This window comes from Nicotiana tabacum, chromosome 17 (genome assembly GCF_000715075.1).
Source record: "Nicotiana tabacum cultivar K326 chromosome 17, ASM71507v2, whole genome shotgun sequence".
NCBI classification, from domain to species: Eukaryota; Viridiplantae; Streptophyta; class Magnoliopsida; order Solanales; family Solanaceae; genus Nicotiana; species Nicotiana tabacum.
This window is the reverse complement of record NC_134096.1, coordinates 46,624,100-46,643,574: the sequence shown is the minus strand read 5'-3', so window position 1 is coordinate 46,643,574 and position 19,475 is coordinate 46,624,100.

Here is a 19,475-nt window from a genome sequence, read left to right as displayed (position 1 = left end):
CCTGACCTTTTTATTGAAAGCCCTTGCCATTCTATTCTGGTAGAGTTGACCATGAAATACTGCGTTCGTTCTTTTATCATCAATGATAGCTAGTTGTTCATATTGGCTCTGTACCCATTACGCATTTTTGAGCTCGGCTTCCTGTATGATTCTTAAGAAAGGGATTTTTACTTTGGCAGGAATAATGACTTCAGTACCATAAACCAGTAGATAGGGGTTGCCCCAGTGGATGTACGGGCTGTGGTGCGATACCCGAGCAAAGAAAATGGTAGCTTTTCATGCCATTTATTGTAATTGTCTACCATTTTCCTCAATATCTTCTTGATGTTCTTGTTGGCGGCTTATACGACTCCATTCATTTGTAGTATGTATGTTGTAGAGTTCCGATGCTTGATATTGAATATTTCACATAGGGCTTTCATTAAGTCACTATTGAGATTGGTAGCATTGTCAGTAATGATTGACTAAGGTACTCCAAATCGACAAACGATGCGGTCCCGAACAAAATATGCTATGACCCTCTTAGTTACAGCCTTTTAGGATGTGACTTCAACCTATTTTGTGAAGTAGACTATGGCCACCAGAATGAACCTATGTCTGTTTGAAGGAGCAGGTTCAATTGATCCTACGACATCCATACCCTAAGCAGAGAAGGGCCACGGCAAACTTGTTGCATTGAGTTCATTGGGTGGCGCTCATATCACATCAGCATGTATCTAGCATTGGTAACACTTTTGAACATAGTTGATACACTTTGTTTCCATAGTCATGCAGCAATACCCTGCTCTTAATATCTTCTTGACCAGAACGAACCATTCATGTTGGGTCCGCAAGTTTCAGCATATATTTCCTCGAGCAATCTAGATGCCTCATTAGCATTGACGCATCACAACAACCCCAAATCAGGAGTCCTTCTATAGAGAATTCCTCCGCTGTAAAAGAAATGGTTGGCCAATCTTTGAAGTGTGCGCTTCTTAGTGTGTGTAGCGTGCTCAGGATATTATCCCTTTTCTAAATATTCCATGGCGTCGTGGAACCGCAGATTTTTGTCAATTTCTTCCTCAAGATGAGCACAATAAACTGGTTGTTTGTTAATTCGTATTGGGATATGATCGATGAAATTCTTGTCTGGGTGTTGTATCATGGATGATAAAGTGGCTAATGCATTTACAAACTCATTTTGAATCCTTAGAACATGATTGAATTCTATCTTTGTGAATTTTTTGGTCAACTCTTGTACACAGTGCAAGTATGGCAATATTTTGGTGTTCTTCGTAGCCCATTCTCCTAGAACCTGGTGCACCAATAGATCTGAATCTCCGATTACTAGCAACTCCTGAATGTTCATATCAATGGCCAACTTGAGTCCCATGATGAAGGCCTCATATTCTGCCATATTGTTGGTGCACGAAAACCTGAGTTTTGCAGATACTGGATAATGTTGAGCGGTTTCTAATACTAAGATGGATCTGATACCCACTCTTTTGAAATTTGTTTCTCCTCCAACTATCGTATGCCTTGGTAATATCTTCTCCTACAAACGATACCTCCTCGTCGGGAAAATACGTTTTCAATGGTTTGTATTCTCCGTATATGGGATTTTCTACCAAGTGATCCGCCAATGCTTGCCCTTTGACTGCCTTCTGAGTTACATGGACAATGTCGAACACACTCAGTAATATCTGCCACTTTGCTAACTTACCTGTAGGCATGTGATTCTGAAAGATGTATTTTAGCGGATCCATCCTTGATATGAGATATGTAGTGTACGCACATAAATAATGTCTCAACTTCTGGGTTGTCCTTGTCAGATCACAACAGGTGCGTTCCAATAAAGAATACCAAGATTCGTAAGGCATGAACTTCTTGCTCAGGTAATATATCGCCTGCTTCTTCCTTCTAGTTTGATCATGTTGTCCTATAACACAACCAAAGGTCCCATCCAATACAGGCAGATAAAGCAGCAGGGGTCTTCCTGGTTCTGGTGGGACCAACACGGGCGGTTTGGATAAATACTCTTTGATTTTGTCGAAGGATTTCTGGCATTCTTCAGTCCAGCTTGTTGCAGCATCTTTCCTTAGTATTATGAAGATTGGCTCACATATCATCGTTGATTGTGCTATAAAACAGCTGATATAATTGAGTCGCCCTAGAAAACTCATCACATCTTTTTTATTCTTTGGCGGTGACAAGTCCTGGATAGCTTTGATTTTTGATGGGTCTAACTCGATACCTCGGCGATTGGCGATGAAACCTAACAACTTTCCAGCAGGGACTCCGAAGGCACATTTTGCAGGGTTCAACTTCAAGTTGTATTTTTGAAGCCGATCGGAAAATTCCTTCAGGTCTGCTATGTGATCCGAACTCCGTTTAGATTTGATGATAACATCATCCACGTACACCTTTATTTCCTTGTATATCATCTCGTGGAAGATAGTCGTCATGATCCTCATGTAGGTGGCCCCAGCATTCTTCGAATTGAATGGCATCATTTTATAGCAATATATTCCCCATGGTGTGATAAAGGCGGTCTTTTCGGCATCCTCCTCATCCATCCAAATCTGGTGGTATCCTGCGAAGCAATCCACAAAGGATTGGAGTTCATGCTTGGCGTAGTTGTCAATCGGTATGTGTATGTTAGGCAGCGAGAAATCATCCTTAGGACTTGCTCTGCTCATATCTCGGTAATCGACACAATATTGGCTAACCAGGTCCAGTATTCGACCACTCGGAGAATGTTGGCTTTGATTTTCTTGGTGACCTCCTCTTTTATATACAAACACATATCTGTGTTAAACTTTCTGAGCTTCTGCTTTACCGGTGGACACATGAGATTGATGGGTAGCTTGTGAGCTACTATGGATGTGGTCAAACCAATCATATTATCATAGGACCATGCAAAGATATCCTCATACTCCTTTCAGAACCTGATATACTCGTCTTTCTCTGATGGTGATAGATGAATGCTTATATGAGTTTCCTTGACTGTTTCAGAATCCCCTAAGCTAACGGCCTCAGTTTCTTCTATATTAGACATTGGTTTATTTTCAAAATTCTCTACTTCTTTGACAATATCCTCAAGTATTATATCATCTTCCAGATCTTCTGAATCACTATCCTTATGTTGCGTTGTCTCATTACATGTCACAGTTGTAGGTTAATCGGGATATATAATAATTATGCTGCTCAAGCTCACCATGTAATTCCAAGATTTTCTACTATAAACGTAAGACCAACTCATTCTGCCCTGGAGTACTTTTGCCATCTGAAGTTTCAATATTTTCTGCCAAAGCAGCATTGTCTTTCCTGATACCGCTTACGTCATCCATTTTCTCTTTGCCCTTGCTTTTTCTTTTCAGGTCGCTAGTTGAAGGAGGAGGTGGAGGACCTCTAGATCTAGTTTGATATGTTGATGATTCAAGTATGCACGAACCAACCTTTGAAAATAGGAGTAATCAAAAAGAAAGAAAAAACAAAAGATAACCAAGTCAGTAAGGTGAAATAAACGAGTATTCGGAATATTTAAACATGTTTCGCAAAGTCATGCAATAATTCGCGTCCAAATTTGGGGACCCCATTGTGCCTGAGGTAGGCCTAAGCGACACATAGACTTGGAGAAAATTGGTGGCAACATTTGCTTCATTTCATTAATGCGAAAATGAGCCAAAACAAACTTTCACTAAATCGACAATAATAATAAAGTTACTAATGGCATTAGCCTTATTACATCGAAATCTAATCTAAGTTAGAAAGCAGTTAAAACATCATCTCCTAATCTACTGGGTCCCTAAAGGGGACTCGAACATCCTTTTGCGTAGCCTCTTGTACTTAACATGTGCCTCAACCACTTCATCTATGACCCTATCCTTCAGATTGAGTCCCAGCTTGATGTCCTCCGTTACGTCGTCTTCTAGCTATGACAGATAGTAGTACATATGACCGCGTGATACCTATCCTGTCTTCAATTTCAACTTCCACAATGATCTTTTGGTTCCATATGTGTTGCGCTTCAAACTTCAATAAAATGACATCTCCCTTGAAATATACCTTGTACTAGCCCATATTGGAAACCCGATGTATGACTTGTTTTCTTCCGGCTTGTCTTATTACCCTTATAGGAGCGTAAGGATGGATACCTCGCAGCCTGATCAGCACCAAGTGAGTAGTCCCCTTCGATCTAATGGTGAACTCACTACTAGGAAACCATTCGAACATCTAATGCACCTGCTCGTCTTTCAGATTGTTGAAGAAACACACCCAACGTACAACATTTCAAGGCATTGCAAACCTGTCTAGAACAAGCATCATTTTCTTTGGGTGATGGTTGGCTATGTAGTCATTTAGTGGCCTTCGTAAAAGCTGTTGACGATACTCATCCCTCTGAAAGTATTCCAGTAGCCAAACTTGTAGCAATAGATTACAACCCTCAAAGTGTTTGAACCCCTGCTTGCACTGATCTAGAGCGCGGTACATTTCAGCTAAGATCATTGGGATGATAGTATAAGTTTATCCTTCGATACCATCCATTAAGGTCCTGGCAACATGTATAAGCGAGTATGAATCCTTCCTCCTTTCATTGGAAATATCAACAACCCCAAGAAGCAGACAATGAACACATAAACCCGACAGTGCATCCATCCTAAGGAAGTAATGGCTAGTTCATCATGGTGAAGACAATATGACTTACTATGCCCATATCGCTCGTAAAGAAACTCAAAAGGGATGTATGATGTCTTTAGACAAAGCAATTCATCATTCTTATTAAAATCCAGCATTTTTAGAAAACCACGGGGAGTACGATTCTCTAGTACCAGTAATCCTGAACTATCCCATGGCAACTTGGCGAAACCTCCTATTTCTTCTAGGAGGAGTCATTTTTATATTGCCAAATCGGAAAACAGCTCTTTTCTCTTCCCAGAACATGGTGGCAGCCTCGATCAGCTCCCCATTTGGTTGAACGTTCAACAAAGATGGCAGGTCACCAAGTACTCTCCTCACATAATTCTTGTCACAAGGCGCAAGGTCTTTCCACCAGTCAAGTAGCAAAGGCGGGATATTCTGGACCATACCGAACATGGGGATTTCGTGCTTCATTTTCTACAAACAAAAAAAGGTTAGCCCTTTCCCCCTCTAGATTTGACTACTTACGCAATAATGATCAACATGGTTGCACATTTTCTCCAAGTAATGCACATAATATGATAGTGTCCATTAGGACAGTGGAATTCCCGTCGGACTTTGGACAAGGCTCATCTTAGAGGGTTGTTATGTTAACAATGCTTCAACTCGTAATAGGTTTAGCATGATGCATGTACATTTCAAATTGGAGTAGGGTTTCTAGAAGGGTCTAGACTGGTACTCCCAAGTGGACAACTTGAGGGAAAGGCACGGGATTGTCGATTGCACTACTGATCGACTAGTCTACCACAAATAAGTCTTTTCGATTTAAAAGGGTGATTTCAGAAAAGCGCGGACACTCATCAAGCGTCACTTTGTTGATAATTGGCATGAGTGGAGTATGATACGGAGCATGCTTTATGCAAAAATAATAACATGTTGCCAAGTTTTTGCATAATAAAAGTATGTAAAAACAGTAAATAAAATAGTAAAAGTGAACATGAGGAGAAAAGAAAAGAAAGACAAAAGAGAGAAGTTAGTTTAGCTCATGAAAAATGTACGAGAACGTAATGAAGCGAGTAGGGAAATAGGGATGGGAGAGTCATAATATAGCAGTCTTAGACAAGATGAAGGAGATGGAGAGAGATCATACATGTCATAGCAAATAAAGGATAATAAGGGAAGGGAAGTGCATGTAATAGCATTTTAAGACAAATAAAGTAATCAACATAAGTCAAGCTCATTATGGTAAAAGCCTAAGTATATCCCCAACAGAGTCGCCATGCTGTCGTGCCCTGTTTACTTGTAAGAGCGGGCTTTGATGTGTGACAACTCTTTTAAGGGAGGTAGTAAAAGAGAAGAGTCTCCACCTAATGATTTTGAGGTACGTTAGGGAACCTATTTGTAAATAACTCTGTTTGACTAGTCTACGTCACCAAAGATCAGGTAAGGGCTCAAATTACCTCAAAAAGAAGGTGTTAGGAACTCTTCAAGGTCCACAACTGTGGGTCCCAGATGAACTTTAAATTATGTGGATTACGTAATTAGGCTAGGTGATCAAATAAATAAAGGGAAATTTAGAAGCCGAAGAGTCTTATTAGAGCACGTGAGAATCGGCACAAATCCTAATTATTACAAGGACACAATTACATTGATCTATGTTAGATGACTAAGTGTAAATAAAACATACATAAAGAAACGAAGGGGGGGGGGGTCCTAAGTTTTTAAGCCTAAAAGATCACCCTGTGCAATATAAATAATACTTCGCAACTCCTTTGAGATAGGGGTTGCTCATATTATTCAGTGGGCACAAACTATCATCTCCTGCTACCCGATTACTATGTTAAAGTTATTTACCTAAAGGCGCTCTAATTCAATTCTAGGTCGTACCATATGCGTGCACTAATCGTCCTACACCTATGGCCCGGGAGGCTTTGGACCTCTATTAGGGTGGTTCTAGACTTCCCTTAGGATGCTCAAAATAATAAAACTAGCGCACATTCAAAAAAACATGTAGGACTACACATAAGTACAATCAAAGTCTCAAGTTAACCTCCACACATAAACAACAAATGCACGCGGGCAATTAGGCAGTAGACAATTTCAGACGCAGTAGAGTCATGAAGTCCTATAGGCATAGTTTCTATGTGATTATGATTTTCAGCGTTGTACAGGCAACGTTGCAGCTTTAAACTAACGAATTTGCAGATTAAAGGTGTTACAAGTCCTATAGGCATGATTTCTAATTATTTACGTAATAAGACAGTGAAACGATCTCAGAATTCTGAATTACCAGTGTTGATTTTATAGACATACTTCTTAGTCATGTGAGAGTATCCTATAGGCAGGATTTATAGTAGTTGAGAACTATTCTTGATTTTATAACACTTTACTCCTATACGCATGTCATCTAGGCGGGGCCGTGTTATAAAAACAACAGAAGTAGTTGATTAAAAGATTAGGGTCCTATGGTCATGATGGTAATGAAAACAACAGAAGTAGTTGTGTAAAAGATTAGGGTCCTATAGTCATGATGTCTTGATGGGCAGTACACTAAAAGTAATAGACCAATTGATTATTTGAAGTCCTATAGGCATGGTTTCTTAGTTGACAAAGCATGTGTTATACATCCTATAGGCATGCTGTCTAAACGCATAGTAATAATATGGAAATCAAGTATAGCAAATACTAACATATTTGATATAGTGTGCGAATATTAGACAAATTAGGTGAGGTGTGTGTGATTCTTATAGACATGATTTCTACTAGTGTGCAGAAGTAGAGCAAGTTAAAGAAGGTATCAAATAAAGCACGTAGACCCTATAGGCATGTTCTCTACCCCTTATGTAAGAATAAAGCACACTCATTCCCCAGTTTCACTAACGCCCCAATTATTTATTTACAAATTATTACATGCCTAAAATGAAGTGTACATGCTCGAATATTACAAGATGAATGAGTACATGCCCAATAAGCAGAGCAGACCCAAAGAGGAATAACCCAGCAACTTCAAGGTCTTATGTGATCTCATTTTGCACAAAAAAAAAAAAGTAAACCCAGGTATAGGTACACCCCAGGACATTAGAGTGTATCAACTGCATGACTCGAACCCAAACCCACAGCAAGTCTGAAAGGGGGAACCAACTTACCCAACAATGCCAGACTTAACCACATGAGTAACAAGTTTTTCATAAATTAAACAAACTATTCGAAATATACACACTTAATTATTAGGACTGCCACTAACGGTAGTTTAAACCAGAGTAGGTAGATGAGATCACACAGAGTTATACACATAAGATGCTAGAAGTTCAGAAGATAGGATGAAACATCACAAACCAATAGACAACCCCAAATAGAGTTTCAGGATATAATATGATCTAAGGTTAACTTAAACACAATCTTGACAAAGGAATCTTGCAGAATCACAGACAGAAACAAGTAAGATTTCTAGCATGAGGGTCTAGTGCAAATATGATCAATAACAAACAGGCTAATGAACATAGTTTGTAATAATCCAATCAACTAGCATGAAGACTTTAACATTATCAATCATACATGAAGGTTTAAATAGCACCAAGACTCACAATGGACAAGGATATGTTAGATATAGGTTAACAAGACTAGCCTGCACTAGGCTTAATCACATATGGGGGAAGAGGCTAGACATGAGGTTTTGCCTAAGGTCTCAAACAGGATTACATAAGTCAAAGCATACATTAGAACCTAAATGACATGAAAGCAGGCCCTAGTTAATCGGTACAACATAAAAAACTTAGTATGTTGGACAGGAACGACTTAACAAGGTTTGAAACACATGCATGGATTCATCACAAAGGCACGTGACAGGGCAGGGAACGAGCTTTAGTTCACAAGTAGCAGGGAAAGAATGCCTGGGCTAATAACATGATTAGGAATTAATTCTAGAAAAGTATCAAGTCGCACATGAATGACTCAAGGATTAGAATAGGTTCTGGGCATGACTCGACTCATCACAAGAGTAAAGAACAAGGCAAAAAACCAAACTCATAATAGGCAACAATAATGAGAATTTGAACACATATATTAGCAAGCAGGCTTAAGAAGGTAGAATCAAGGCAACAAATATGCAAGTTGGGCTACTATAAGGCATAAAGCCTCAAGAAAATCTTAAAACTAAAAGAAACGAAATGAAATTGCAAGAGTCGTAGCTAAGTTAACAGTTACAGATGAACAAGTAACAAGGGGAGTAATTTCAGTAACACTTTAATATCAATAGAAAAATGAGCAGTATAACCCAAGAATCTCAATGCATCAGAGTTCCCAAGGGTTTGGAACGAACCCCAAGCAGTGCTCACACTGAGAAAGGTTCGAGAATTAAATCCTGGTGGCCTTGGCTTTCGACCGACCAAAAGATTGAGCCTCAGAATAGTATAGCACAAAAAAGAAATGGAGAACAATATTAGTTTTTCGATTCAGAATCCGTCTTTGGGGGAGTTGGTGGGATGGGTTTATATAGTTATGGAAATTGAACAAATAAACAAGGAAATATAATTAGTCAAACACAAATAAGGAAAGAAAAGTATGCATAATCGATATAAAACCAAATTAGGAGAAAAATTAGGCAAACCCTAGTTCTACCCAGAATCTCAGATTGGCCGTAGAATCTAGGTAAATCAGACCCATATACTCTTTCCACGAGTGTATATAGACGAAAAATCATCTGAATCTTGAGGAGTGAGTCTGATTTCTCTTGATTCGGAAGATTGGTGCTTGCCAAAAATAGGGCAAGTACTATGAAATACCTTAATCTTGTAAAGAACTATGAGATAATCCATAAACGGTAAGTGAATCATGGCATAAATCCATGAATTAATCGGATTCGAAGAAGGTTGGTGAAGGCGACTAGGGTTTTTGAAGGAGGGAGGAGGATAAACGAGGGAAACGGGGGAGGCGGTCTTAAGGAGAATGGGATTAGGGTTTGGGGCTGGGTAATTAAAAGTGGTAGGGTAGTTGTGGGCCGTTGATCTTGATAGATCAACTGCCAAGATTAAAAATTGAGCGGGGTGGGTTGGTTTAACGGGTCGCGACCGGATTGGATCAAAATGGTCGTTTGGTTTGGGTTAAGAGATTGGGATATGGATTTAGGTCTGTTTGGTCCAAAAATTAGCCCTTCATTGGTCTATACAAATTAAATATACGAAATTTATGAAACAATAATTCACAAAAGTAATTAATAAAAAATTAAAATACTATTTATGCAGTGAAATGCTGGAAAATAATAGCTTAACATTATAAGAATATAAAAATGTTATTCTAACACAAAATAAATATATGTCATGACCCAAACTCCCTACGTATAGCGTCGTGACGGCACTTAGTCTCTACGACTAGGTAAGCCTAACAAATTGCGTAAAATAACCACACGAAAGTAAAACTTGGCAACTATTACCAGTGGATAACTGAATAACGAGTAACATTGCCCCTAGACATGTACAATAACCAACACTCTAGTAATACACAGTATTTCCAAAACCTAGAACATCATAAGTCACAAGCTACAGGAGGAAACTAGTATCTCTGTACACCAGAGTCTAAATAAAAGAAGTACAGAAGGTTATTGACATAGGGGAGAATAGAAGGAGACTCTGAGGTCTGGGGGCGCGGCAGATGTACCTTGAAGTCTCCGTACAACATCAAGCACTCTCAGCTGATAGCGGGGCTGATAAGAAGCACCTGGATCTGCACACAAAACATGTGCAAAAGAGTAGCATGAGTACACCACAATGGTACCCAGTATGTGCCAAGCCTAACCCCGGTCAAGTAGTGACGAGGTCAGGTCAGGCTCACTGGTAAATAATAAAACATGGCAGGAGAATATACAGTATAATAAGAGACTAGAATTTAACAAAAGGAAACGCAACAAGGCAACAGTACAACACACAAGGGTAAACAACAAAGGATCTCCCGAGATACCGTCTCGTAATCCGAAAATAAATATACAGGGAGAACTCTCAAGGTACCACCTCGTAGTCTCAAAAGTAAATATACAGGGAGAACTCCCGAGGTACCGCCTCGTAGTCTCCAAAGTAAATATGCAGGGAGAACTCCAGAGGTACCGCCTTGTAGTCTCAAAAGTAAATATGCAGGGAGAACTCCAGAGGTACCGCCTTGTAGTCTCAAAAGTAAATGTGCAATGAGAACTCCCAAGGAACCGCCTAGTAGTCTCAAAAGTAATTTGTAGGGATAACTCCCAAGGAACCACCTCGTAGTCTCAAAAGTAAACACGTGGCTCAAACCGATAAATACAACAGTTAACGGCAAGATTTCTACAGTTATACTAATAAAGAACAAGGAAAAGCAGAAAATCAACTAAGCATGCTTCAGAGAGTTCAAATAAGCAGTTAAAGCATGTATGCATGCGATATTACACTAAACAGGATGACTACACATATTGGAATAGCTCAATTAAGAATGAAAATAGACTAATACTCATTTAAATGGTATAACTCAAATTAAAGGAATACAGGTTACTACTCAGTAAAATAAATCGGGTTTTACAACAAATAACTTAGGTATGTACTCTTCACCTCACGTACACGGCGCTCACATATCACAATAGTACCAAATCCTAAGGAAATTTCCCCCATACAAGTTTAGGCAAGCCACTTATCTCGAACCAAGCTCAATCAATCGGTAACAATGCCTTTTTCATGAATATCTGACTCTGAATGGACCAAATCTAGCCAAAATCAATTACATACCATTAATATAACTATAAGAAACTAATCTAATTAATGAAATGAAAGCTAAAGTAAGAAATTAGAAAATCACCCCAAAAAGTCGACCCGGGCCCACGTCTCAGAATTGGGTAAAAGTCACAAAATATGAACACTCATTCACCCATGAGTTCACTCGTACCAAAATTATCCAAATCCGATATCAAAATCCGAATCAAAACTCAAATATTTATTTGAAGAACCTTCCAACGTTTTCCCAAATTTCCCAACCAAATTCCTTAATTAAATGATGAAATCAACTATACATTAATGGAATATAATCATAAACGAGTTAAGAATCATTATCCCAAATTTCTCTCTAAAAAATCCTTCAATTACCGCCTAAATCCGAGATCTCAAAGACCCAAAATGAAAATGAGATCAAACCCTCGTAATTGACCTTTTCTGCCTAGCGATTCCGCATCTGCAGACTACCAGTCACACCTGCGACGCCGCACCTGCGGAATTTCCATCGCAAGTGCAGAGATGGCTTAGGGTCCAAAGATCCACTTATGCGTACCAGGGCACGCACCTGCGGGGCCGCTTCTGCGGATGACCTTCCGCATCTGCGACTCTACCCAGGACGCCCATTTTCGCTCCTACGGTCAATCCTCTGCATCTGCGGATGCGCAGATGCGGCTCCCATTTTGCACCTACTCTCACCGACCAAGCTTGACCAAACTGCACGTGTGCTTCTCTTTCCGCACATGCTATCCTGCACCTGCGGTATCCCCTCCGCAGGTGCTAAAACACCAGAAACCAGAAAATCTTTCGCATCTAGCCTAAGTCCAAATTTAATCCGTTAAGCATCTGAAACACACCTGAGGCCCCCGGGACCTCAACCAAACATACCAACGAATCCTAAAACACCATATGAACTTAGTCGAGCCCAGAAATCACAACAAACAACGCTAAAAACACGAATCACCCTCCAATTCATACTTAATGAACTTGAAACTTTAAATTTGTACAACCGATGCCCAAACCTATCAAATCACGTCCAATTGACTTCAAATTTTGTACACAAGACATAATTGACATTACAGACCTACTTCAACTTCCGGAAATAGAATCCGATCCCAATATCAAAAAGTCCAGTACCGGTCAATTCAAGCCAAAATCAGCTACAGACCTCCAAAACACAATCCGGACACGCCCCTATGTCCAAAATTACCCAACGGAGCTAACGGAACCGAAGAAACTCCATTCCGGAGTCGTCTTCACACCGTCCTGACTACTGTCAAAATCCTAAGACTTTAAGCTTCCGTTTAGGGACTAAGTATCCCAATTCACTCTGAAACTACAACAACAACCTCCCGGCAAGTCACATAAGCAGAAAACGATACGGGGAAAGAAGTAAACAGGGGATCAGGGCTATAATTCTCAAAATGAACGGCCGGGTCGTAACATCCTCCCCCTTTTAAAATAATCATTCATCCTCGAACGTGTATAGAGACATACCTGAATTGGTTAAAAGATGAGGATAACGGTTGCGCATATCATGCTCGGTCTCCCAAGTCGCTTCCTAGACCGGATGACCCCTCCACTGAACCTTCACAGAAGGAACATTCTTTGACCTCAGCTTTCGAACCTGCCTATCCAAAATAGCCACCGGCTCCTCAACATAAGATATATCCTTGTCCAACTGGACTAAGCTGAAATCCAACACATGAGACGGATCATCGTGATACTTTCGGAGCATCAAAATATGGAATACTGGATGAACATCTGCTAAACTGGGAGGCAATGCAAGCTCATTAGCAACCTCCTCAACACGTCGCAACACCTCAAATGGGCCGACAAACCTTGGGCTCATCTTGCCCTTCTTTTCGAACCTCATAACACCCTTCATAGGTGACACCCAGAGCAAGACCCATTCCCCAACCATGAATGCAACATCGCGAACCTTCCAATTCGCGTAACTCTTTTGTCTAGAATGGGTTGTGCCAAGTCGATCCTGAATCACCTTAACCTTTTCCAAAGCATCCTGAACCAAGTCTATACCCAATAATCTAGCCTCACCCAGCTCGAACCAACCTACTGGAGGCTGACACTGCCTACCATGCAGATCCTCATAAGGTGTCATCTGGATGCTCGACTGATAACTGTTGTTGTAGGAAAACTCCGCAAGTGGCAAAAATTGATCCCAAGAACCTCCAAAATCTATCACGCATGCACATAGCATATTCTCTAATATCTGAATAGTACGCTCGGACTGTCCGTCCATCTGAGGGTGATATGTTATTCTTAGCTCCACTCGAGTACCCAACTCATAATGCATGGCCCTCCAGAACCGTGATGTAAACTGCATACCCCGATCATAGATGATAGATACCGATACACCATGAAGCCTGACGATCTCGCGAATATAAATTTGAGTCAGCTGCTCGGAAGAATAGGTAATCATCACATGAAGTAAATGAGATGACTTGGTCAGCCTATCCATAATCCCCCAAACTGCATCAAACTTTCACTGGGTCCGTGGAAGTCCAACTATTAAATCCATAGTCATCTGCTCCCATTTCCACTCCGGAATCTCTATCTTCTGAAGCAATCCGCCTGGCCGTTGATGCTCATACTTTACCTGTTGGCAATTTAGATACCGAGCTACATACTCCACTATGTCCTTCTTCATCCTCCTCCACAGTAATGTTGCCTCAAGTCCTGGTACATCTTCGCGGCACCCGGATGAATGGATTACCGTGAGCTATGAGCCTCCTGGAGAATCAACTCACGCAACCCATCTACATTGAGCCTCCTCAATGCACCATCATCCCCAATAGTGACCTCCTTAGCATCACCGTGCTGAACCGTGTCCTTAAGGACAAGCAGATGGGGGTCATCATAGTGACGCTCCCTGATACGATCATAAAGAGAAGACCGAGAGACTACACAAGCCAACACTCGACTCGACTCAGAAATATCCAATCTAACAAACTAGCTGGCTAAGGCCTGAACATCCAACACTAGTGGCCTCTCTGCTGCTGGTAGATATGATAAGCTCCCCAAACTCTCCGCTTGGTGACTCAAAGCATCGGCTACCACATTGGCATTCCCGAGATGGTACAAAATGGTGATATCATAATCCTTAAGAAGCTCCAACCACCTCTGCTGATGCAAGTTAAGATCCTTTTGCTTGAACATATGCTACAAACTCTGATGATCGATGCAAATCTCACAAGGGACACCGTACAAATAGTGCCGCCAAATCTTCAAGGCATGAACAATAGATGCTAACTCAAGGTCGTGGACAAGATAGTTCTTCTCATGCACCTTCAGCTGTCTGGACGCGTAGGCAATCACCCTATAGTCCTGCATCAACACCGCACTGAGACAAATCTGCGGTGCATCACAATATACAGTATAAGATCCAGAACATGTAGGAAATACCAATACTAGGGATGTAGTCAAAGTTGTCTTGAGCTTCTGATAGCTCTCCTTACACTCTTCTGCCCATCTGAATGGAGCACCCCTCTAGGTCAACCTGGTCATACGTGTTGCAATAGATGAGAATCCCTCTACAAAATGATGGTAATACCCCGGAAAACCAAGAAAACTCCGGATCTCCGTAGCTAATGACGGTCTAGGCCAAATCTGCACTACTTCCATATTCTTTTGATCCACCTTGATCCCATCACTCGATACTAAATGACCCCAGAATTTCACTGAGTCTAGCCAAAACTCACATTTTGAAAATTTTGTATATAACTTCTTTTCTCTCAAGGTCTGAAGCACAGTCCTCGGGTGTTGCTCATGATCCTCCCGAGTCCGAGAGTACACCAGAATATCGTCAATAAACACAATGACGAAAGAGTCAAGATAAGGTCAGAACACACTGTGCATCAAGTGCATAAAAGTTGTTGGGGCATTGGTTAGCCCAAATGACATCACAAGGAACTCGTAATGACCATACCGAGTCCCGAAAGCAGTCTTCGGGATATCTGGCTCCCAAATATTCAACTGATGATAGTTAGAACGTAAATCAATCTTGGAAAACACCCTGGAACCCTGTAGCTGATCAAATAAATCATCAATACTAGGCAATGGATACCTGCTCTTCACTATAACTTTGTTCAGCTGGCGATAATCAATGCACATACGCATAGAACCATCCTTCTTTTTCACAAACAAGACAGGAGCACCCCAAGGTGACACACTGGGCCTAATGAAGCCCTTATCAAGCAACTCATGTAGCTGCTCCTTCAACGCTTTCAACTCGGGAGGAGCCATATGATATGTAGGAATAGAGATGGGACAACAAATCAATGTCAAAATCAATATCTCTGTCGGGCAGTATGCCCGAAAGATCAGCTAGAAATACATCTGGAAAATCCCTCACTACTGGGTCTGACTCAACTATAAGAGTATCAATACTGACATCTCTCACATAAGCTAGATATGCGTCACACCCCTTCTCAACCATTCGTTGACCTTTAAGAAATGAAATAACTCTACTGGGAGTATACTCTAAGGTACCTCTCCACTCTAATCGCGGTAATCCTAGCATAGCCAGTGTCACGGCCTTAGCATGACAATTAAGAATAGCATAATGGGGCAACAACCAGTCCATGCCCAAGATAACATCAAAGTCTACCATACTGAGTAATAATAAATCGGCTCTAGTCTCAAAACCACTAAGAACAATCAAACACGACCGATACACGTGGTTCACAACAAGAGAATCTCCCACAAGAGTAGACACATAAACAGGGGAACTCAAGGAATCCCAATATACGCCCAAATACGGGGCAAAATAAGAGGACACATAGGAATATATAGAGCCTGGATCAAATAAGACCGACGCATCTCTATGATTGACCGGAACAATACCTGTAATGACAGAGTCAAAAGCAACTACCTTTGCACGAGCTGGAAGAACATAATATCTGGTCTGGCCTCCCCCTCTAGGGCAACCTCGACCTCCCCTACCTCTATCTCGAGCTCGCTGAGCAGGTGGGGCGGTAGCTGGTGCTAGAATCATAGCCTGAGGACCGGTAGAGCACGCGGTGGCTGAGAAGTCTGTGGAGGTGCACCCCTCCTAAGTCTGGGGCAATCTCTCACCATATGGCGGGTGTCTCCACACTCAAAACAAGATCTCGGAGATCGTGGCTATTATGACTGGCTCGGGCCAGGTCTACTGGACTGATCGCTAAAAGCACCCCGTGTAGGAGGCATACTAGACACTGGTAGTGCATAATAAGGCTCACGGGGCCTAGAAGGGGGCGGAATACCACTGGTGGCTGGAACAACTAAATGAATGGGGCGACTCACATAACCCTACCATGGCGAACTGCAGTTAGGGCACGAGTACCACTATAAGTGCTAGACTCTCGAGAACTCTTGGCCTCCCACTCCTCTCTATCCCGAGCGAGCATGCCCTCCAATCTCCTAGCAATACTCACAACCTACTGGTAAGAAATATCCATCTCCAGCTCCCTGACCATACTAATCGTGATACGGGGGTGGAGTCCCTCGATAAACCGACGAACCCTCTCTCGAACTGTGGCAACCAAGGCCGGTGCATGTTGGGCCAAATCAGTAAAACGAACTGCATACTTTGGCACAATCATAGCACCTTAGCGCAGCTACTCAAACTCTGTACGCCATGCGTCCCTAAGGCTCTAAGGTACATACTCTCTAAAAAACATATTCGAGAACTGAGTCCATGTAAGTAAAGCTGCCTCAGCCAGACTACTCAACTCATAAGCATGCCACCACTGATAGGCTACTCCTCTAAGCTATAATGTAGTAAAAGAAACCCCACTCGAGTCCGCTAAGCCCATAGTACGGAGAATAGGGTGACACTCCTCAAGAAAACCCCGGGCATCCTCTGATGCCAATCCACTGAAGGTAGGAGGGTGGTACTTCTTGTACCTCTCAAGTTTGAGATGATCTTTCTCAGAAACTACTGCCCTAACCTCGCGCTGAGCTGGAGCTACTTGCTGCATAGGTAAAATCTCTAGAACCAGGTCGACCGGAGCCCGGTACTCTGGAGTACCGGCGACGGGAGTCTGTGCTCCTCCCCCGGCCTGAGATGTGGAAGGAACAAGTGGAATCAATCCAGCCTGAGCCAAGGTGCTGAACATGCTCAGAAACTAGGCTAGAGTCTCTTAGAGGGCTGGTGTAGCAAAGGTACCTCAGGTGCCTGGCCTACAGCTGGAGCTACTGGGGGCTCCTCTGTCGCAGCTTGCGCGGGTGCTCTGGCTGCATCACGTTGACCTCCTCGGCCTCTACTCCGGCCCCAACCTCTCACGGCTCTAGCAAGGGGTGCGGGTGCCTGGTCATCAGATTTGCCTGTACGTGTCCTTACCATCTGTGACAGAATAGAATACAGAAGTTTAGAATTTCGAAGTCAACAAATTTGCATGACAAGGAATCAAAGAAGTGTAATTTTTCCTAACTGTTCCATAGCCTCCCGAAGATAAGTACAGACGTCTCCGTACCGATTTGCGAGACTCTAATAAGCCGTCTTGTGAGACACGACACCTATGAAACTAGATCTCTGATACCAATTTATCACGACCCAAACTCCCTTCGTATAATGCCATGATGGTACCTAGTCTCTACGACTGGGTAATCCAAACAAATTGCGGAAAATAATAAAACAAAAATAAAACTTAGCAACTAATAGCAGTGGATAACAAAATAACTAGTAACAATGTCGCTCGGCATGTACAATAACCAACACTCTAGTAATACACAGTATTCCCAAAACCCGAAACATCATAAGTCACAAGCTATAGGAGAAAACTAGTATCTCTATACACCAGAGTCTAAAAAAAGAAGTAAAAAAGGTAATTGACATAGGGGAGGATAGAAGGGGACTCCAAGGCTTGCGTATGCGTCAAATGTACCTTGAAGACTCCGTATAGTAGAAATCCCAGCTAACTGATAGTGCGGTTGATAAGGAGTACCTGGATCTGCACACGAAAAACATGTGCAGAAGAATAGCATGAGTATACCACAATCGGTACACAGTAAGTGCCAAGCCTAACCTCGGTCGAGTAGTGACGAGGTCAATTCAGGGCCCTACAAGTATATAGTAAACAAGGAAAGAGAATATACAGTATAATAAGAGACTAGAATTTAACAAAAAGAAACACAGCAGTGCAACAGTACAACACACAGGGGTAAACAACAAGGGATATTTCGAGGTACCGTCTCGTAGTCCAAAAATAAATATACAGGGAGAACTCTCAAGGTACCACCTCGTAGTCTCAAAAGTAAATATATAGGGAGAACTCCCGAGGTACCGCCTCGTAGTCTCAAAAGTAAATATACAGGGAGAACTCCCGAGGTACCGCCTCGTAGTCTCAAAAGTAAATGTGCAGGGAGAACTCTTGAGGAACTGCCTCGTAGTCTCCAAAGTAAATACACAGCTCAAAACGATAAATACAACAGTTAACGACAAGAGTTCTACAGTTATACTAATAAAGAACAAGGAAAAGCAGGAATTCAACTATGCATGCTTCACAGAGTTCAAATAAGAAGTTAAAGCACATAGACATGTGATATTAGACTAAATAGGATAACTACACATATTGGAATAGCTCAATTAAGAATGAAAACAGACTAATACTCATTTAAACGGTATAACTCAAATTAAAGGAAAAACAGGTTGCTACTCAGTAAAATAAATCGAGTTTTACAACAAACAGCCCGTGTACATATTCGTCACCTCACATACACTGTGCTCACATATCACAACAGCACCAAATTCTAAGGGAATTTCTCCCACACAAGGTCAGGCAAGCAACTTACCTCGAACCAAGCTCAATCAATCGGTAACAATGCCTTTTCCATGAATATCTGACTCTGAATGGCCCAAATCTAGCCAAAATCAATTACATACCACAAATACAACTATAAGAAACTAATCTAATTAATGAAATCAAAGCTAAAGCAAGAAAATAGAAAATCGCCCCAAAAAGTCGACCCGGACCCACGTCTCGGAATCAGGTAAAAGTTAAAAATTATGAACACCCATTCACTCACGAGTTCACTCGTACCAAAATTATCCAAATCCGAATCAAAACTCAAAATGTTATTTGAAGAACCTTCCAACTTTTTCCCAAATTTCACGACCAAATTCCTTAATTA